The following is a 22,812-nucleotide window of genomic DNA, read 5'->3' as shown; positions in this document are numbered from 1 at the left end:
CAATTTCGTTTAAAAAAGCTCCAAACAGGAACTTAAATTGAACATTTACAATCAACAAAACTAGGAACCGATCGCCTGAATGGAATCACAACATTGATAGGCATCTTTTTGTGTACAATTTATCTTGAAACGAAGCACCGTTGTGTAGATTAGAAGAGACTAGATGAAGAAGATGAAAGAGTGTAAGCAATGCATCTGTACAATCTAGTAGGGAGATGTACACGTACTCGTTTATGACCATCGATACAGAAAATGTACAACACGGAAGTCATGTGAAATAGGTAGATGAAGTTAAAGATCAAAGAAAATTTCAAATGGTTGACATTGTGCGAAGAATTTGCCAAAATTCATCTAAAAAACTCAAAAAATGAACACAAAATTGAAGATTTATGGTCAACAAAACTACAAACTGATGGCCTGAATGGAATCACAATGTCGATGGGCATCTTTTGAGTGTAGAGCTTATTTTGAATTGAAGCACCATTGCATATGTTAGAAGGGGTTAGGTGATAAAGGGAGGTGACTAGAACACAACACGTGGAAACCTAGGAACACGCGTGCACCGACCTCGCACCACCACACCCACCCACCTGCACTCGCTTGCATCGCTCGGGTCTCGCTGAGTGGATGAGGTCGAATAGGTTCGAGAAAAAACGGCCGATTCGAGCATTTTCACTTAGCCAGGCCCAACAATGCTTTATGTTCAATGTGGGCCAAAATCTCCATGCAAGTCAGGCATCCAAAACAGGCTAAGCTCACATCTCTAGAGCCTGGCTGAGCAATATGCAGGCAACCAAACAACTCCCAAATGATTGAGCGGATATGAGGTGCTGAGGAGAACTAATGAGATAGATTATGCACAAGTTGAATGATTTTCTGGGTGCAAGTCACTACTTTTTCGGCGAGTGAACTCCATCCAATGGCCAAGAACACGTCTCCATTGTTCATCCTTTTCGTCACCTCCCAACACCACCCTAACCGCTGGCCTCCACCACCTGTTGTTGGCGGCGCTCCCATGATCTCTCTGCCCTCCCCTCGACCTTCTCCCATCGTCATGCTGGTTGCCGCCAATGGATATCCCTCTAAGGGCCCCCTCCCACCGCTAGTGAACAACTCTGGCGACCTCCCGCACCGCCGGCCTACACCCGTCAAGTTTCGGACTCGCTCCCGCCAGCTTGTGCTCATTCATGGCTCGCCATCGCCTTGGTCGACACTCCTCATGTCGTCCCCACCTTCAGACTCACGCTTCACAAAATGGACTTATTTCAAGAAAAATAAGTCGATTTGCATATAGCACATGCAAGAACTAATAGGGTCATTGCAGTGAAAAATAATATACATGATACTTGTGCCCAATTGGCGCATATGGAAGGAGTTGTGACCAACATGAGAAAATGCATAAATTACACAATTGAAAACTCAATAGAATTATTTCTAAGTTGATTTTTTGCAAAGTCAATTGACAACCCCATCAACAAAGGTTGCATGCATTGAAGGGCTTTGCATCTAATTGATATTTTTTTGGATCAAGAACTTTTAGACTTATAGGCCTATGATGATTCAGATGTTGTTGACTCGTTTTAAAATAGTAACCAATATGTTGACCACCTTGATAGCAAGGGCTTAAGAGGATGAGCACGTGAGGGGATTGTTGGGGATATAATCCCGTGATATAACCCACCCTAAATGGTCCGGGTTAGGCTACTGGCGACTCAATACGATAGGCCTTAGACATGCTCAGGTGATCAAGGCACAGGGATGAAGAGGCGACTTACAAGATGGGCCAGATTGAGCCCAAGGTCAGAAAACGATGTGTGGCCCAGAAGTGTAAGCCGCCCGATGGCGACTTGCCGTGAAAGGCAAGGCGACTTAGAGTTAGTATCGGTCATGAAACATGACCCGACCGGACTCTTGTAAGCCGGGGCCCTCGACCTGTATATAAAGGCGAGTCCCCGGCGTAGAATAGACATGTTACAATCAATCGATAGATAGGTCAAGTGAATCTGCTCCCTTGTAATCGATACTCAAGCAATACAACATAAAGCATGACATAGGCTTTTACCTCCACCGCGAGGGGCCGAACCTGGGTAATCTCGTGTCTCTCGTCCCGCTCAACCCCGATAAGTTAGTCACCATTGCAATGGCCTCACGTTTATGTCCTTTCATGAGGACATCTGCCGTGACAAACTACGATAGTTGGCGCCCACCATGGGGCCATGTAACACCTTGGATTTTGCCCTTTTCTTTTTTCCTTTGATTTTCTTCGATTTCTTGGTTTGAATTGCTTTTTTGTGGCTATGTGGTTCCAAAACTTCAAAAGATCATGTCTTCCTAGGTTTTATAGTGGCTTGTCATCCCCAAAACCATCTCTAGCTCATGTCATTTTCATCCTAGCCCAAATCCCAATATTCTTTTATTGGGAATATTCCTTTTCTGATAAAGGAATCATCCTATTTTCCCTAGGTTGTGAAGCAACCTATATTTGTGTCACTCCCAAAATTCTCAAATAATTCTCATAAATTTTTTGGGTACTATCTTGCTCCAATATGGCAAAACTTTTCATTGCCACGTTAAAAAATAATCCTCCAATAATTCTTTTCCTGTTCTGCCCTAAATTGCCCTAAATGGCACATTGCAAAGCAAGTGCTATTTATCTTTGCCCAATTGACACCAAACTTGTTGGACATCTTTTATTGTCCATATAATTGCCCCATGCCAAAATTCAACCCAATTTGCTTAGTAAATATTCCTGAGCAATTTTTCAAAGTTCCTGTCTAAGGGAAGACATTGTGAAGGAAGTGCTAGATAGGCATATCCAAATGAGTTAAAATTTTGCAAGGTCCTTCATATGATAAAATCATCACTCTCCACCAAATTTGAGCTCAACTCATCTATGTGAGCACAGCTCCAAATCTTTGTTTCTGGTCAGGTTTTCAGTTTGTGAAGCAACTATATTTTATATTGCTTCATTTAAGCTGCAAATTTTCCAGGGCATTCTCCTATCCATATAAACTCCCTCCACCAAGTTTTGGCTCAATCCACCACACCATTTGCCCTGTGGAATTTTTGCAAAATTCTGTCCAGAGAGATGCTTTGTGAAGAAAGTGCACGAACATGTCACCTTGCACCTCCAACGCCGAGGGTGATGCACCACAACTCACCTCGAAGGAGACCCGTCCGGAAGCGCGGTACGCAGGCAATCCGACGGGTGCTTTTGAAGACTCGAAACCCCACACGCCCGGGAGGGACCCCGTCAGGGCGCGCGGCGGCTAAGGGCTGCCCTAGGTCGGCCCGACCGCCCCTAGGGCCTCGAGGATCACCGTCCTGCAATAAGAACGAACGAAGAACGAGGAAGAAGAAGAATTAGGGTTAAGGAGAAAAGATAAAAGATAAAAAGGGGTAGATGAATTGATCGATTGTGTGTTGTTCAATCGGCCATCACCCCTTAGGTATATAAGAGGCGGCTGGACTTCTCGTGCAAGGAAAAGGCTTGGATTTACGTCCAAAACCCTAGTCAAATTCAGATTAGTTTTGTCCGAACTTTCCAAAACTGTTCGGTTTAAACTGGCTGCACCTTGCGGGTCTTTTTTGTGGTGGTAAACGATTTCGGATGGAAACGAGCCCAAAAGCAATCTTGACCGTTTCGACAAGAAAAACAACTTTTATGTTGAATGTTTTTTGATCAGAGGTCATTTTGAGAGTCAAATCGGTCGCGCAAAACAGGCTATCCCTCGCGCTACCCATCAGACAGGGTGTGTGGTGGGGCGCGCCAGTTTTTGCCTCCTGATAGGGTTGTATTCCGATGTCTCTAACTTTTGCATACGAACTTGGATTGGAACGATTTTTATATCAAAATCGATTGTTTCGACGAGACGAAGACAATCCGTGTAGACGATTTTTCCATTTGAGGTCGTCTTGGGGGCTTAATCAGCCAAACTGTACTCTGAATATAAGATCTTAGTACTTTGAGCATAGTTTCGGCCTTCGAGATGAAATCGGACTGTCATGACCCAAATTTCAAAGATGTTCATATCGACAATACGGAACTCTTTCATGAAGATCACTTCTCCATTTGAGGCCATCTTAAATAAGTTATTGATAGTGCCAAAATCTGGTGTCAACACATGCCCCCCTGTTTTTCGGCAAAGTTTGTGTGCCGAAAAATAACTTCCGCATAGCTTGTTCTAAGGACGATGTCAACACTCCATCGGCCATTTTGCATGTTCTTAGGATGACAAGTATATATCAGCCATTTCTTGTTTGAACCTCTTGGTGCAAACTTGGGTGAAAACTTCTCAGCTTCTATAACAATCCGGTTATAAGGTTCCATAGATCAAAACCATCCTCCAAACCATATTGTTCACCCTTTCGCTAGGATTTTGCAGATAATCAAGAATGAACTTCCTCCAATCCTTACTTCTCCTGCATAAAAGTTTCATTAGTGGCCGAAGCGGTGGGCTTCGATTCAGCCTTACCTATGTTGACAAGACCTAGCATCGGCTATTGATACAAATGCAATACATCATGGTTAACATAGTAGCCGGACGCTTGCTGTGCCAACTCTTTCGAATTGTCATGCCTAGATATATGAACAATTTCAAAGCAACCCAAGGTAAATCTTGCATCTAGACATACCAAAAGATAAACTATAAGTGATCCGTCAAAACATTGATAACCCTTGGATATTTGTTGCACTACTAATAACGAATCACCGGAAGCCTCAATATGTATAGCACCTATATCAAGGCAAAGCTCCAATCCGAATGACAATGCATATTCGGCTTTGATCATTGTGCAAAAATATCTTAAGCGGCATGAGGCTTCACAAACTAGCTCCATATGGAGATAAATAAACAACACCAACACTTTGGCCATCGCTACAAATTGAACCATCAAAATATAATCTCCATAGTACTAGAGAGACAAAGCTAATATCACTTAACATGTACCTTGTCTCGGTTCCAATTGAACTAAGGACGGTGTTAGAATTCCACACCGGCCATGATCAGATAGTTTCTTAGGACGATAGTTAAGTATCAGCCATTACCATGAGGTTCATGTAGAATTCATCCATTAAAACATGTATAGCGGAAATAAACAAATAAAATAGCAATAAAATATTTCGGCTCCTTTGTCTTAGCAACAAAAATGTAACTAACCAAATGTATAGTGAATTGGTAATACTCTGTCATCATATAGAAAATTATGTTGCATCCATGAATCAAAATAAGTCCATGGAGGGTAACTGATCATACCTGTGGATGAATTCCATGGCAAAGGCATCAATGGAATTGTTGAAAAAAATGGATGATGTGCTAACCGAAGATTTTGATGTTGTGATGCACACCTTCGGCTTAATTGTTTGTTGCTTCCATCATTCTCCTTCTTCATTTTTATTGTACTTGTTGCAATTGAAGCATGCACATTGTTTTTGTTTTGATTGATCCTCTTGGGAACCCATGCCATGTTCCTCTTTCTAAGCTCTTGTGCACTAAGATTTTGTAATTCCTTCTTTTGCCAATACGATAAGCCGAGTGAGCACCTCGACTGTGATTTTGTTTCAACCAATGGCAACTCTTTCTGGGCCTTGTGCACCCTCAACTTATTTTCTTCAGATTTGGCACTCTGATTTTTATCAATTGATTGTTTAACTTCATTGCCTTTTGTAGCCAATGTCAACATTTTAATTGGCTCTTTGTTATTTGAGATCAAATATGAAGTAGCACAATTACGACCATCTCTTTTCACGCAGTAAACTTGCTTTACCACCTGTTCATTCTTCCTTGAGCTCTGGACCGATTCCTTGTGATTTAAACGGTCTTTGAAGCGTGATTGTTCAAATGTTGATCTTCTTGGAGCTGCATAGTATTAGTGAGATGGTCTAGAATAAGATGGAGAATTTGCCCTTGTATCATACCTGTCCCATGATAAATATGTATCTATATGAGCATAGGGAGGCATCCACGGCATTGGCATTGGCGGCCCAAAATAAGGATATGAATATGTTGCATTAAAATTATCACTTTGCCAATACCGATCCTCATATTTGCGCCTTGGGGGTGACCTTGGTTTCTTTGCATGATTTGGCCGATAAGCATTCTTCTCTCCACTCATCTTTTGATATTTATCCAATAGTTCAGCAAAGGTGATTTTTGATCTCTTACACTTGCGCTTATTTCGGCCTTTGTTTTCTTTTGGTTTGCTTTCATCGATCATTGGATTTGCTTGCTGCCCCCAGTCCTTGGCGTCTCCATTGTAGCTTCGATGGAATTTTCGCCCTCAAGATTATGTTCATTATGCTCTTCAACAACTTCTTTACTTGAAACCTTGATCCCATCACCTGCAGTTTTTACATTCTCTTTAAATGGATTGGCTTGAAGCAGCCGATGCAAAAACCTTTTGCCATCGGGACCAATCAGAATAGATTGGTCATCTCTTGGTGTTTCAACAAACTTCAATCGTCCTTTTTCAATGGCCGATTTAACTATTTGCCGAAACATGTTGCAATACTCAAAATTATGTTTGGACGAATCATGCAACTTACAATACATTCGTCCTTGGATTGATGGCTTAACATGGTGATCGAGAATTGTAATGTAATTATTTTTCAGCAACAAATCAAATATTTGATCACACATGCTTGAATTGAAGGTATACTTCTTATTTTCTAGCCGATCTTGCCGTTTGAACGGCTTTGGAGATAAGCAAACGAATGGTTCAAATCTGGAATCTCCCCATTCGGCTATGCATTGTGTTTTCCACTCTATCTCTGATGTCTTTGGATAAGATATTGTATTAGCATCAGTTTTCTCAATAGAATTTAACTGGCTTTAAATTTCTAAAATAAAAATAGTTAGAACATACATGTCTCAATTGAGACCAAGTGCAAGCCAAGTACGAAATAAGCAAAGCTACCCAAATAGATATGAACTTTACATAAGGCAACGGGGAAAGCTTTGGCTGCAATAATAAGTCATTGTCGGTCTTTATAAATGGCACAATTGGTTGACCGATATGTTCTAAAACAATTTTATTGCTAACAAGTAAATTACCCTTCTTCATTGGTCTTTCAAAATTACCTATGAGGATTTTTCTAATAGATGCATCAACAATAAAGTTGTGACCAAATCTGAAAATAGGTAAATTACTCACTATGCGTACCTCTTCAAATATGTTGGAAGAACATGATGGTGGTGCCATTTGAAGAACATCTTGCTCCGTCTTTGGATGGCTCCCCAACACCTTGTCATCATCTTTTTCTTGAATCCGCGCATCATTGCTTTGAAGATTTTTGTCGGCCGAACTTTGTTCGGCTATTTGTTCTTGTCCTTGAAGCTTGTCAATTTCTACGGCACGGAACTCATAGGGCAGGAAGTAGGTTCCATTAACTTCAGAAAAATCAAGCACCGTTGTTTTCCTATGCTTGCGATGCCCTTTCTCAATAATGCTTGCCTCGTTGGATTGATGGATTCAGAATATATACTACTTGATTCGGATTTTTCAACCGAAGCACTTTCATGTTCCGAATCATCCTTCTTTTCATTGATACTACCAATTGGCAATGCTTCTTTTATCTGAGCCAATTCTTTTTCTATTTGTTTCTGACGGCGAGCGGCAAAATTAGCTTTAAGCTTTTTCTCAATTTCAGCCCACTCCGGATATGATTGCCCCCCAATGCTTTTAGATTCTTTCAGCAATGATACACGGGTGTTGCCGAAATTTTGCAATTGTGTAGGGGGTGTATAATATGATGTAGTACTAGGTGAAGGCATATGCATTGTTGTAAGACCATACTTTTGCTCGCCAATTTTATCAATTGGCAAAGATTCATCTTCTTGCAAAACTCTAGCTTTTATTGCGGCATAATCAGGAAATAGCCCCTTTTCATGTTGTTCAAGGCAAAGAGCACTAATTCTCTTATTTTGGGCTAAACTCTTCAATACAGCCACCACTACCTCATCTTCTACAATGTTGGGCACAACCGCTCCTGTAAAATTTACATCCATTCGGCTATAACCAGGAAGATGTGAAGCCGAATTATGAGCATCTACAGTTGTGTATGGTGCCGAAGAATTAGTAACATGAGGTGTAGCATATGACGGTTGAGAGTAACTGGCCGAATAGCCGCTAGTAGCATGGTCAATTCTCTCATTCATCGGCATGGTTGGATTACTATATTGCACATTAGCTGCCGATGAATAAAAGGGTGAAACACTTTCTTGTATGGCATTGGAAATTCTAACTTGGGGTGTTTCAAATTGATTAATCGAACTCATCATGTTGCTCATCGGCATATGAATTTGCTGGGTTGCCGATGCATGTAAGTTGGGATACATATGGTGTATGTTACTAATATCATAAGAAGTTGAAGTATATAAATTACTTTGAATCGGCCCTTGCACGTAGTTAGTTGCATGATTGAAAAATCTAGGGTTGGCCGATAGAGTATAATCATTGAATGATCTAGTAACACCATATGAATTATTTGCATCTACATAAAGGGATTGGGTATTCATATTACCTTTGTAGACTGCAAACCCTAGATGACGATCTCTTCGTAGCAAGAACAGGCCGGAGACCGTTCGAAGCTTCGTCCCCAGCGGAGTCGCCAAAAAGTGTGTTGACGCTGGAACGCGTCACACGAACACGTCGATGTGTACCCGCGGCACCGAGGGAGATGCTCCACAACTCACACCGCGGGAGGCCGACTTCCAGCGCGATACGCAAGACAGCAAGCCGGCGCTTTTGGGACCAGATGCCCTGCTCGCCCGGGAGGGACCCCGTCAGGGCTCGCGGCGACAATTGGCTGCTCGAGGTCGGTCTTACCACCCCTAGAGCCTCGTGGATTCGCAGCCTCCAATCTTGAAGAATGACGAAGACCAAGAAGAAAGATACAAGGGGAGAGATAAAAGTAGATGAACACAGAAAATTAGTAGATTGATTGATCGATTGTGTGTTGTTCAATCGGCCGTCATCCCTTAGGTATATAAGAGGCGGCTGGACTTCCTGTGCAAGGAAAAGGCTTGGATTCACGTCCAAAACCCTAGTCAAATTCGGATTGGTTTTGTCCAAACTTTCCAAAACTGTTCGGTTTAAACTAGCTGCACCTTGCGGGTCTTTTTTGTGGTGGTAAACGATCTCGGATGGAAACGAGCCCAAAAGCAATCTTGACCTTTCGACGAGACGAACAACTTTTATGTTGAACATTTTTCAAGCAGAGTTTGTCTTGAGGGTCAAATCGGTCGCGCAAAACAGGCTATCCCTCGCGCTACCCATCAGACAAGGTGTATGGTGGGGCGCGCCAGTTTTTGCCTCCTGACAGGGCTGTATTCTGATGGCTCTAAATTTTGCATACGAACTCGGATTGGAATGATTTTTATATCAAAATCGATCGTTTCGACGAGACGAAGACAATCTGTGTAGATAATGTTTCCATTTGAGGTAGTCTTGGGGGCTTAATAAGACAAACTGTACTCTGAATATAAGATCTTAGTACTTTGAGCATAGTTTCGGCCTTCGAGATGAAATCGGACTGTGATGACCCAAACTTCAAAGATGTTCATATCAACAATACGGAACTCTTTCATGAAGATCACTTCTCCATTTGAGTCCATCTTAAATAAGTTATTGACCGTGCCAAAATCTGGTGTCAATAGAAACTTTTTGAGAAACTTCATATCCTCAAATCATTAGGCCATGCCCAATCTCAGCTCAACTTGCCTCTCCATGTGAGTGCAACTTCAAAATCCTCAAATCTGGCCATGTTGGCACTTTCTACAGCAACCACCCTCTAAACTCCTCCTCTTAAGCTGATTTTTGGTGATCAACATCACCTTAGTGTGTGATCATCACAAGACAAATCAGTTCCTTCGTTGCCAAGTTTGTGTCCCCTCTGTGCAGCACAAGCAGGTTGCTGCCATAATGTTTTGGCCCCTTCTGTTTTTCTCTTCTTTGCCCCTAGACCGAGTAGTTGCCGCCTTTGAACTCAGGGCACTAAGGTGAATGCACTAGACATGGTTGGTCCGGCCAAAACAAACCATTTGCTCCAGTGCGGGTGGTGATCACGCTTGCGTCATGCAAATTGCGAGCTCTAGCGCATTCTTCCTCATGTTCCTGTTGCCTTCCTCCGTGTCCTGGAGTTAGCCTATGATCTCCTGCATCACCCTGCATCGCTGCCCTGACCCATCTCGTCTCTGTTTGGTCGCAATCGTCGCGCCCGTGACGCGTCTGTCCCCTACTCCATGTTTGTCTTGTCGACCGAAGTTTCTCGAGCTCTCCCGGGCTCTCCCTATAAGTAGCACCCCCAAGTCCTCCCGCGCCTCATCGCTCTCTCCCTCGCCTCATTTGCCCTATGGAGTCACCACATCTAGCAGGAGCTCGTCGCCGTCCACCATGGCCGCCTCGGCCTCGGCTTGATTCCGGCCACACCGAGCCTCCTCTCCTCCTCCTACCACATCCAACAAGTCTCCCTCATTCCACTCAGCCGCCCCACCAACTTGCCCCTCACCGCAGTCGCCCGTTTCGCCGGAGCACCACCATGGCCGCCGCCCCTGGTCTCCCCATGGCGCCGCTCCTCCCCTCCTCTCCACTCCTCCCCGGCGCTGCTTGCTCCCCTGAATGGATGCGCCTCGTCGCCCCGCACCCAAAGGTGGCCTCGGCTCGGCTGGAGGCCACCTGAGCCGGCCAGCCCCTTGGCCTCTTCCCTCCACTACCGCTGATGTGCTTCACGCGAGGCATAAGAGCACGGGGAAGAAGACGATCTAGTTGGCCCCCTCCTCCTGCCGCGTGGACCCCGCCTATAAGCCTCTCCCACCCCTGGTCCATGTGTATAAGTGGAAACGTATTTCTTGTAAATATGCTTTCCGAGTGGAAAAGCGTGTTTCGCTTCTCTTCCGGCTAAAAATACGCTTTCTCTTGCGAAAAATGCAATCTTGCTCAAAGGCGTTTTCTATTTTCAGCCGCCGGGGACTTGTTGGTAATGAAAATATTTACAGATTGATCCCTGAAGTTCAACACCTCATAAATTTTCAGTCGTAGCTCCGATCGAGGTGAAACCAGCGCTCACGTCTTCGTCTCGTCGAGTGCTTTTTGTTGGTTCCATTTGTCCCAAAGTGAAAATGACCATTTTGCCCTTGCCTCTAATCAGCCCCCTCCGAGAGAGAACCATCCGGCTTTCGTTCCGCGGCTTCACTACACTTCTTCCCGGAGTCTCCATCACCCCCAGGCAAGCCACAACAGCCACTTGCATGATAGTCATGCAGTAGCCTTGGTTTTCAACCTGAATATTTAATAAAGGTTTGCCGTCATCTGCCTGCTTGTTTGCTACTATTGTCGTTGTTTCGGTTATGCTCGTGAATTCTTGTTCACTTTCATGCTATGTTATGATGCATCGTGATATCTTGTGCTACTTGCTAGTATCATTTTCACATGTCATGCTTGTTAGTATTAATATATGCTGGTAGTAGTGATGTTCTTCGGATGCATGCTTAGTTTGTTATTCAGTACCATTGCTATGCTCGTTCCGTTGCATCTAGATGGTTACCTGCTCACTTGGTAGTATTCTTGTTATGTTCTTGCATGGTATTTATTCATGATGCTAGTGGTCATGCTATGCTTATGGTAGATTTATACTTGTGATATTCATGCTCGTCAGTATGCCATGCTCTTTTGGATATATGATTCATTGTGGTTATGCTCGATGATTATGTTGCACCTCCATGCTTATGTTGATATCACGCTCATGCATTGTAGTTGCATCATGTCATTTTAATATGGCTCAGCTTATTACATTCAAGTTTAACCGGATAATGAACTTGAACAACTGTTGGCTGAGTCATGGTTCCACTGAATCGAGCTGACCAGTGCAACCACGCTTGCCTTTATGGGAAGGACCTAACTGGATCTATTGTCATGCCTCTCACCGGTGCCTCCGACGAGGGAAGGTTATGGGCGCGCGCTACCCTAGTCAGGTAGGCGGACATAAACCTTGTGTGCCCGTTTGGGACTGTTTATTTTGCCACGACGGTGGTCGTTGATGCCTTTGGTAGGCATGTGGCCACCCATGACTTAGCCCAAAGGGGAGTTGGTCGAAGTGGCCGGGAGGGTGTCATGACAGTAGACCGGTTTTGTCGGAACACCGTTGGTCCACACATATTGGAGAGCGAGGCCATGGGTTCCGTGGTGTAGGTACAGTGTGCTAACCTCTGTAGAGTGTGTGTTAAATATATCGACAGCTGCGCCCGCTGATATGGGGCCAGTTTGGAGTCGGTCACACTATGAGCCAACAACAATAACAACTTGCTTCGATGAAGAGAAAGAGATTGGTTGTGATCGAGAAAACCCCAGAACGGAAGAGAGATCGGAAGTTATGCCACCGCATGCCTATGTAGCCACGAGAAATAAATCTAGGCCCTCTCTGGCACCCTGCCGGAGGGGGCCATAATCACCGGAGGCCATGGAGGAGGATCTCGGAGGGGCCATCATCGCCATGAAGGCCAATAACCAGTGGGAGAACCTCTCCCCGTCCAGGGGGAGGCCATGGAGGAGGAAGCATAAGGGGGAGAACCTCTCGTCCTCTCTCTCGGTGGCGCCGAAGTGCCATCGGTAGGGGAATCATCACCGCGGTGATCGTCTTCATCAACATCACCATCATCATCACCATCCTCATCTTTTACACGGTCCACTCTCCCGCACCCCGCTGTAATCCCTACTTGAACATGGTGCTTTATGCCACATATTATGATCCAATGATGTGTTGCCATCCTATGATGTTTTGAGTAGATATCCTTTGTCTTTGGGTTGATTGATGATCTAGATTGGTATGAGTTGTATGTTTTATTTTGGTGTTGTCCTATTGTGCCCTCCGTGTCACGCAAGCATGAGGGATTCCCGCTGTAGGGTGTTGCAATACGTTCATGATTCACTTATAGTGGGTTGCTTGAGTGACAGAAGCATAAACTCGAGTAAGTGGGTTGTTGCGTATGGGATAAAGGGGACTTGATATGTCAGTGCTATGGTTGGGTTTTACCTTAATTATCTTTACTAGTTGCGGATGCTTGCTAGAGTTCCAATCATAAGTGCATATGATCCAAGAAGAGAAAGTATGTTAGCTTATGCCTCTCCCTCATATGAAATTGCAATAGTGATTACCGGTCTTGTTAACAATTTCCTAGGATAATTCCGCACACCCACCCATCATTATTCCACACTCGCTATTTATAATATTTAGTAATACATTCTAACTTTATGATAACAACACCTACTTTTATATTTTAGCTCTCCGATGCCATGCAAAGTTATCCTCTTCATACCCACAACATAGTTTTCTTTCTCGTTTCTAGTTGGAAGCAAACGTTCGGTGTACGTAGAGTCGTATCAGTGGCAGATAGGACTTGAGAGAATATTGATCTTACCATTAGCTCCTTGTGGGTTCGACACTCCATACTTATCACTTCCACCTTTGGGAATTGCTAGGATGATTCCCTACACTTGGGGATTATCAATGCTTAACCCGGCCAAGTGTGTTTTTGGTGTACCTGCAGGCAAATTGCTAGGGTTTCTGGTTTCAGAACAGGGCATTGAGGCTAACCTGGAGAAAATCAAGGCTATCACATCTCTATCTAAGTCGGCATGTGTCAGTGATGTTAATTGCCTGGTGGGTCGTATTGCAGCCCTGAGCCTGTTCATAAGCCGCCTGGGTGAGAAGGCGATTCCTTTATATCTGATGATGAAAAAGACAGGTGATACGTCTCCATCGTATCTACTTTTCCAAACACTTTTGCCCTTGTTTTGGACTCTAACTTGCATGATTCGAATGGAACTAACCCGGACTGACGCTGTTTTCAGCAGAACTGCCATGGTGTTACTTTTGTGCAGAAATAAAAGTACTTGGAATGACCTGAAAATCCACGGAGCAACTTTTCAGAATTAATAAAAAATACTGGCAAAAGAATTAGTGTCGGGGGTCCCACACCCTGTCCACGAGGGTGGGGGGCGCGCCCCCTCCCCTAAGGCACGCCCCTGCCTCGTGGGCCCCCTGGACGTCCACCGACCTCAACTCCAACTCCATATATTTGCTTTCACGGAGAAAAATATCAGGGAGAAAGTTTCATCGCATTTTACGATACAGAGCCGCCGCCAAGCCCTAATCTCTCTCGGGAGGGCTGATCTGGAGTCCGTTCGGGGCTCCGGAGAGGGGGATTCATCGCCGTCGTCATCATCAACCATCCTCCATCACCAATTTCATGATGCTCATCACCGTGAGTGAGTAATTCCATCGTAAGCTTGCTGGACGGTGATGGGTTGGATGAGATTTACCAGTAATGAAGTTAGTCTTGTTAGGGTTTGATCCCTAGTATCCACTATGTTCTGAGATTGATGTTGCTATGACTTTGCTATGCTTAATGCTTGTCACTAGGGCCCGAGTGCCATGATTTCAGATATGAACCTATTATGTTTTCATGAATATATGTGAGTTCTTGATCCTATCTTGAAAGTCTATAGTCACCTATTATGTGTTATGATCCGACAACCCCGAAGTGACAATAATCAGGATACTTCTCGGTGATGACCGTAGTTTGAGGAGTTCATGTATTCACTATGTGTTAATGCTTTGGTCCGGTACTCTATTAAAAGGAGGCCTTAATATCCCTTAGTTTCCACTAGGACCCCGCTGCCACGGGAGGGTAGGACAAAAGATGTCATGCAAGTTCTTTTCCATAAGCACGTATGACTATATTCGGAATACATGCCTACATTACATTGATGAACTGGAGCTAGTTCTGTGTCACCCTATGTTATAACTATTACATGAGGAATCACATCCGACATAATTATCCATCACTGATCCAATGCTTACGAGCTTTTCACATATTGTGCTTTGCTTATTTACTTTACCGTTGCTACTGTTACAATTGCTACAAAACTGCTATCGTTACTTTTGCTACCGTTACCGTTACTTCCATACTATTTTGCTACTAAATACTTTGCTGCAGATACTAAGTTATCCATGTGTGGTTGAATTGACAACTCAACTGCTAATACTTGAGAATATTCTTTGGCTCCCCTTGTGTCGAATCAATAAATTTGGGTTGAATACTCTACCCTCTAAAACTGTTGTGATCCCCTATACTTGTGGGTTATCAAGACTATTTTCTGGCGCCGTTGCGAGGGAGCATAGCTCTATTCTTTGAGTCACTTGGGATTTATATCTGTTGATCACTATGAGGAACTTGAAAGACGAAAGAACTAAGATTTATCCCTCAACTACGAGGGGAGGTAAGGAACTGCCATCTAGCTCTGCACTAGATTCTCCTTCTGTTATGAGTAAGCTTGCGACACCTAAACCTGCTTCTGCTATTAATTCTGATATGTCGCATGTTATTGATGATGCCACTTCCGCTATGCATGATACTTATGATGAAACTACTTCTATGCTTGAAACTACTGTGCCATTAGGTGAATTTCTTGATGAACAACTTGCTAGGGTTAGAGAAAATGAAATTATTGAAACTGATATTATTGAAGATAGTGATGATGAAGGTTCTCCCCCTAAGTATGAATTGCCTATTGTTCCTGAGGGTTATGTTATGGATGAAGAAACTACTAGAGATATTCTTGCTTGCAATGATAGATATGATCTTAAGAAGTTATTAGCTAAACTGAAACAAAAATCTCTAAATGCTAGAATGAAATATGACCCTGCTTTTGCTACTTCACCTATCTTTGTTACTGATAAGGATTATGAATTCTCTGTCGATCCTGAGATAATTACTTTGGTTGAATCTGATCCTTTTTATGGCAATGAATCTAAAACTGTTGTGGCACATCTTACAAAATTGAATGATATAGCCACCCTGTTCACTAATGATGAGAAAACTCACTACTATTATATCCTTAAGATATTTCCATTCTCATTAAAGGGTGATGCTAAAACTTGGTTTAATTCTCTTGATCCTGGTTGTGTGCGTAGTTCCCAGGATATGATTTATTACTTCTCTGCTAAATATTTTCCTGCTCATAAGAAACAAGCTGCCTTGAGGGAAATATATAATTTTGTGCAAATTGAAGAAGAGAGTCTCCCACAAGCTTGGGGGAGGCTTCTCCTATTACTTAATGCTTCGCCTGATCATCCTCTTAAGAAAAATGAAATACTTGATATCTTTTATAATGGACTAATTGATGCTTTCAAGGACCACTTGGATAGTTGTGTTGGTTGTGTTTTCTGGGAAAGAACAGTCGATCAAGCTGAATTGCTATTGAATAACATGTTGACTAATGAAAATAATTGGACACGTCCCGAACCAACTCCCGAGCCAACTCCTAAACCAACTCCGAAGAAAAGGGGTGTTCTATTTCTCAGTCCTGAAGATATGCAAGAGGCAAAGAAATCTATGAAAGAAAAAGGTATTAAAGCTGAAGATGTTAAGAATTTACCTCCTATTGAAGAAATAGATGGTCTTAATATACCACCTATTGAAGAAACACATGGTCTTGATAACCCGACATAGGTAGTAAAGGTAAATTCTCTCTATATATATGATAAGGTTGAAATCCCGTCTACTAAGTTTCCTAGCCAATGTTTGGATGAATTTGATGACTTCATGGCTAGACAAGAAAATTTCAATGCTTATGTTGGTAGAGAATTAAAAAGTAATGCTTACATGATTGGACGCTTGAGTGATTATATCGCTAGAGTTAAAGGTGAACTTAAACTTATTAGTAAATATGCTTCTATGGTTACCACTCAAGAAGAACAAGTACTTAAAGCTCAAAGTGATTTGCTCGATGAATTAAATAATAAACATGACTTTGCTGTTAGAGTGGCTACTAGAACTGGTAAAATCACTCAGGAACCTTTGTATCCTGAAGGCCACCCTAAGAGAATCGAGCAAGATTCTCAGAGAAATAATTTAGATGCACCTAGTCCTTCTAAAAAGAAGAAAAAGAAAAATGATAGGACTTTGCATGCTTCTAGTGAACATGTTGTAGACACACCTGAAAATCCCATGATATTTCTATTTCTGATGCTGAAACACAATCTGGTGATGAACATGAACCAAGTGATAATGTTAATGATAATGTTCATGTTGATGCTCAACCTAGCAATAATAATGATGTAGAGATTGAACCTGCTGTTGATCTTGATAACCCACAATCAAAGAATCAATGTTATGATAAGAGAGACTTTGTAGCTAGGAAGCACGGAAAAAAAAAGAGAACCATGAGTTCAGAAACCCATGCCTTTTCCTCCTAAGCCATCCAAGAAAAAGGATGATAAGGATTTTGAGCGCTTTGCTGAAATGATTAGACCTATCTTCTTACGTATGCGTTTAACTGATATGCTTAAAGTGAATCCTTATGCTAAGTACATGAAAGATATTATTACAAATAAAAGAAAGATACCGAAAGCTGAAATTTCCACCATGCTTGCTAATTACACTTTTAAAGGTGGAATACCTAAGAAACTAGGAGATCCAGGAGTACTAACTATACCATGCTCCATTAAAAGAAACTGATCTTGGAGCCAGTGTTAGTGTTATGCCTCTCTCTTTATATCGTAGACTTGAATTGAATAAGTTGACACCTGCTGAAATATCTTTGCAAATGGCTGATAAATCAACTGCTATACATGTCGGTGTTTGTGAGGATGTGCCTGTTGTGGTTGCAAACGTCACTATCTTAACGGACTTTGTTATCCTTGATATTCCCGAGGATGATAGTATGTCGATTATCCTTGGTAGACCCTTTTTGAATACTAGAGGGGCTGTTATTGATTGCAACAAAGGCAATGTCACTTTTCATGTTAATGGTAATGAGCATACAGTACACTTTCTGAGGAAACAACTTCAAGTTCATAGCACCAATTCTATTGGAAAAATTCCAACTATCATTATTGGAGGTTTTGAATTTCCTCTTCCCACTGTCAAGAAGAAATATGATATTCTTATTATTGGGGATGTTCATATCCCTGTTGAGGTAACCTAGTGTTATTCAAAATTTCTCTCGTTCCATGTTATTCGGAATGAGTTTGTTCACAAGACTTGATCAACCTTGTTAGTGGATTCCTTTTGATGAGCATGAGATGGATGAAATTAGAAGGCACAACCTTCTGTACCCTCCTTTTACTTTCTGTTATTTAGATGAAATAAAGTAAAATAATATTTTCTGTCTGTTTTCTGAATTATCCATGCAACAAAAAAATACCCAGGAAATAAAAGTTCTCCAAATGCCCTGCAAATTTAATATGATTTTTTTGGAATATTTGAGAATATGTGGCACTGAGAACACAGCAGGGGGAGCTGGCACCTGGCCACGAGGGTCCAGGGCGCGCCCCCTGCCTCGTGGGCCCATGGTGGCCCCTCCACTTATTCCTGCACCCACACACTTCATCTTCCTCCCAAAAAAATCACCATCCAGCTCAAGCACGAGTTCTAGCTCACCTTGCTGCCATTTTCGATCTCCTTGCTCAAAGCTCCATTCACAAAACTACTTTGGGGGATTGTTCTTTGGTATGTGTCTCCTCCAATGGTCCAATTAGTTCTTGTTCTAGTGCTTTATTCATTGTAAATTTTTGCTGCCTAGGTGACCCTGTTCTTGAGCTTGCACGTCAAATTTATATGGTCCCAAGTAATTCTAATGCATGATATAGACTCTAGGCACTTGTGGGAGTAGTTGCTATCAGTTTTGTTGAGTTTGATTCACTTTTATTTCGAGTTACTAAAAAATTCAGAAAATGATTAAGAGATTTTTGAGGGGCTCTTCTAGCCAAGGCTCTAAGGATAAAAAATCTAATGAGAATGAAAAGGCCAAGTATAATCTCCCCCGTGTGGCGGAAGTACAACCGTGTGAATGGCCTTGTGATGATTTCTTGAGAGCAGCCGAGATTTATGATGACTTTTATTCTTTGGCTGATAATGCGGGCCTCACCGACTTCCTCCATGACCAGGCCGAACTGTATCTCTTACTCACCAATACTTTCGTGCAAAACTTCTACTTTTATCCTAAGAAATCATCTCCTTCAATAGCGTTTCATTTATATGATGTGTCTAGGGAGATGTCACTATATGAATTTTGCATGGTTTGCAAGATACCTTTCGGGGGCAGCTTAGAGGAACCACATCATAAAGATGTGGATGGATTTATTGATACTATTACTGTAGGGGAAACGAGGAAGGTTTTCGATGCAAGAATTACTAGCATATATTTTCCTGTTTTACGCTACTTTGCAATATTTGCTAGTCGATGCTTAATTGGTCGTGGAAACTATGGAAACCTTAGTGTTCCTGATATTATTATTTTGTTCCATGCTTTATTTCGTGATAACTGTGTTAGTATGGGTGCTATTATTGCTAAATGTTTAAGCCTGAACCGTACAAAGGGCCCCATCTTTGGAGGTATCTATGCTGCACGCCTTGCTAGACATTTCAGGATACCTATTAGGCATTTTGAGAAAGAGGAAAAATTGTTGCCCCCTACCTTTCTAGATTACAAGAGCATGGTAGCACATGAGTTCATTGTTAATAATGATGATAAGATGCTTTTGTATAGTTTGAGATTTAATAAGAAACACAGTGAAACTATTATCTTGCCTGTGCCCTCTTTGTTTGATTTAACTGCGGGCCATTACCTTGTCTTGCCGACGGCAGTTTACGCGCACCGGGGCCAGACATCAGCCCCAAAGCCCAAGCTGGAACTACCACTTGATCCTTATCGTCCATCCTGTTATCAGTGGGATCCGGAGGAGATTGCCAGCCAGTGGCAATATGATGACACTCCTCAGTACACTGGAGAGTGTAGCCATGATCCATGGGCATAGACCAACTTAGGTAAAAAGCCTAAGTTTGGGGGAGTACGTATTTCTCACCGACATTACATTCATGTTCACACACACTCACTCTAGTTGTCGGTGCTCATACTTTTTCATTGAACTATCCATGCTAGTTTAATTTCTTTTTCTAGCTTTCTTCTTGTGTGTTTGATAAACCTTAAGAAAAACCAAAAAAAATTAGTTAGTTTAATTTCCATGCTTGTAGTAGTAATTAAAAGAAAACCCAAAAAGATTTTTCGTTCTTCTTTTGCTTGTTGGGAGCTTTCCCGTGTAAATAGTTTTATTTCTTTTATTTCCTTTGGGGGTCGAGAGGAGAAGACCATAATGAAAATGTTTAGTGGCTCTCATATGCATGATTGTTGATTTAACCAAGAGCCCATATTACTTTGTCTTCTCCCTTGAATTGAATGCTTGCTGATTCCAGTTTAGTCCAATGCACGTGCACTATTATTATTATCCACACCATTTGGTCGTGCAAGTGAAAGGCAATAATGACGATATATGATGGACTGATTGAGATGAGAGAAGCTGGTATGAACTCGACCTCTCTTGTTTTTGTAAATATGATTAGTTCATCGTTCCTGATTCATCCTATTATGAATAAACATGTTTGCAATGACAATTAGAGATTATAGTTGCTTATGCCATGCTTAATTAGCTAGGAGATTATAATGGTTTACCTTGCGTGCAAACATGTTATTAAAATGGTTGTGATGTGGTATGATAGGGTGGTATCCTCCATTGAATGTTTCGAGTGACTTGTCTTGGCACATGTTCACGCATGTAGTTGAAACAAAATCAACATAGCCTTCACGATATTTATGTTCATGGTGGATTATATCCTACTCATGCTTGCACTCAGTGTTGATTAATTTTAATGCATGTTCATGACTGTTGTCGCTCTCTTAGTTGGTCGCTTCCCAGTCTCTTGCTAGCCTTCACCTGTACTAAGCAGGAATACTGCTTGTGCATCCAAACTCCATAAACCCCAAAGTTATTCCATATGAGTCCACCATACCTTCCTATATGCGGTATCTACCTGCCGTTCCAAGTAAATTTGTATGTGCCAAACTCCAAACCTTCAAATGAAATTTTGTTTTGTATGCTCAAGCAGCTCATGTATCAACTAGGGTTGTCTATATCTTCCATGCTAGGTGGGTTATTCTCAAGAGGAGTGGACTCCGCTCCTCATTAATGAGAAAATTGCTGGTAACCAGGATGCCCGGTCCCATGCTCAAATCAAATCAAAATAATTAAACAAAACTCCCCCAGGATTGTTGCTAGTTGGAGGCACCCATTGTTTCGGGCAAGTTATGGATTGATGCTTGTTGGTGGTGGGGGAGTATAAACTTTACCATTCCGTTTGGGAACCTCCTATAATGTGTGTAGCATGGAAGATATCGAGATCTCATAGTTGTTATGTTGACAGTGAAAGTATACCGCTCAAAATGTTATTGATGACCCACAAGTGTAGGGGATCTACCGTAGTCCTTTCGATAAGTAAGAGTGTCGAACCCAACGAGGAGCAGAAGGAAATGATAAGCGGTTTTTAGTAAGGTTTTCTCTGCAAGCACTGAAATTGTAGGTAATAGATAGTTTTGTGAAAAGATAAATAGTAACGAGTAACAAGTAAATAAAGTAAGTCAAGTGCAGCAAGGTGTCCCAATCCTTTATGTAGAAAAGGATAAGCCTGGACAATTTCTAATAATGAGAAAGGAGCTCCCGAGGACACATTGGGAATTATCGTCAAGCTAGTTTTCATCACGCTCATATGATTCGCGTTCGGTACTTTGATAATTTGATATGTGGGTGGACTGGTACTTAGGTACTGCCCTAACTTGGACAAGCATCCCACTTATGATTAACCCATATTGCAAGGATCCGCAACTACAAAAGAAGTATTATGGTAAACCTAACCACAACATTAAACATATGGATCCATATCAGCCCCTAACGAAGCAACGCATAAACTAGGGTTTAAGCTTCTGTCACTCTAGCAACCCATCATCTACTTATTACTTCCCCATGCCTTCCTCTAGGCCCAAATAATGGTGAAGTGTCATGTAGTTGACGTTCACATAACACCACTAGAGGAAAAGATAACATACATCTCATCAAAATATCGAACGAATACCAAATTCACATGACTACTAATAGCAAGACTTCACCCATGTCCTTAGGAACAAACGTAACTACTCACAAAGCATATTCATGTTCATAATCAGAGGAGTAATAATATGCATAAAGGATCTGAACATATGATCTTCCACCAAGTAAACCAGTTAGGATCAACTACAAGGAGTAATCAACACTACTAGCAACATACAGGTACCAATTTGTGGTTTTGATACAAGATTGGATACAAGAGATGAACTAGGGTTTTGAAAGGAGATGGTGCTCGTGAAGATGTTGATGGAGATTGACCCCCTCCCAATGAGAGGATCGTTGGTGATGATGTGGGTGATGATTTTCCCCTCCCGGAGGGAAGTGTCCCTGGCAGAACAGCTCCGCCACAACCCTAGATTGATTTTGCCAAGGTTCCGCCTCGTGGCGGCGGAGTTTCGTCCCGTAAGCTTGCCCACGATTTTTTCCAGGATAAAAGTGATGATATAGCAGAAGATGGACGCCGGAGGCCCACCAGGGGGCCCAGGAGATAGGGGGGGCGCCCTATAGGGGGGGGGTGCCCCCTATCTCCTGGATGGGGTGTGGGCCCCTGGCCTATTTCTTTCGCTCATAAATTTTTATTAAATCCAAAAAGTTGTTTCGTGGAGTCTTAGGACTTTTGGAGCTGTGCAGGATAGGTTTCCAACGTTTGCTCCTTTTCCAGCCAAAATTCCAGCTGCCGACATTCCCCCTCTTCATGGTAAACCTTGTAAAATAAGAGAGAATATCCATAAGTATTGAGATATAATGTGCAATAACAGCCCATAATGCAATAAATATTGATATAAAAGCATGATGCAAAATGGACGTATCAACTCCCC

This window comes from Triticum dicoccoides, chromosome 1B (genome assembly GCF_002162155.2).
Source record: "Triticum dicoccoides isolate Atlit2015 ecotype Zavitan chromosome 1B, WEW_v2.0, whole genome shotgun sequence".
Classification (NCBI taxonomy): Eukaryota; Viridiplantae; Streptophyta; class Magnoliopsida; order Poales; family Poaceae; genus Triticum; species Triticum dicoccoides.
Note: the sequence above shows the minus strand (reverse complement) of the source record.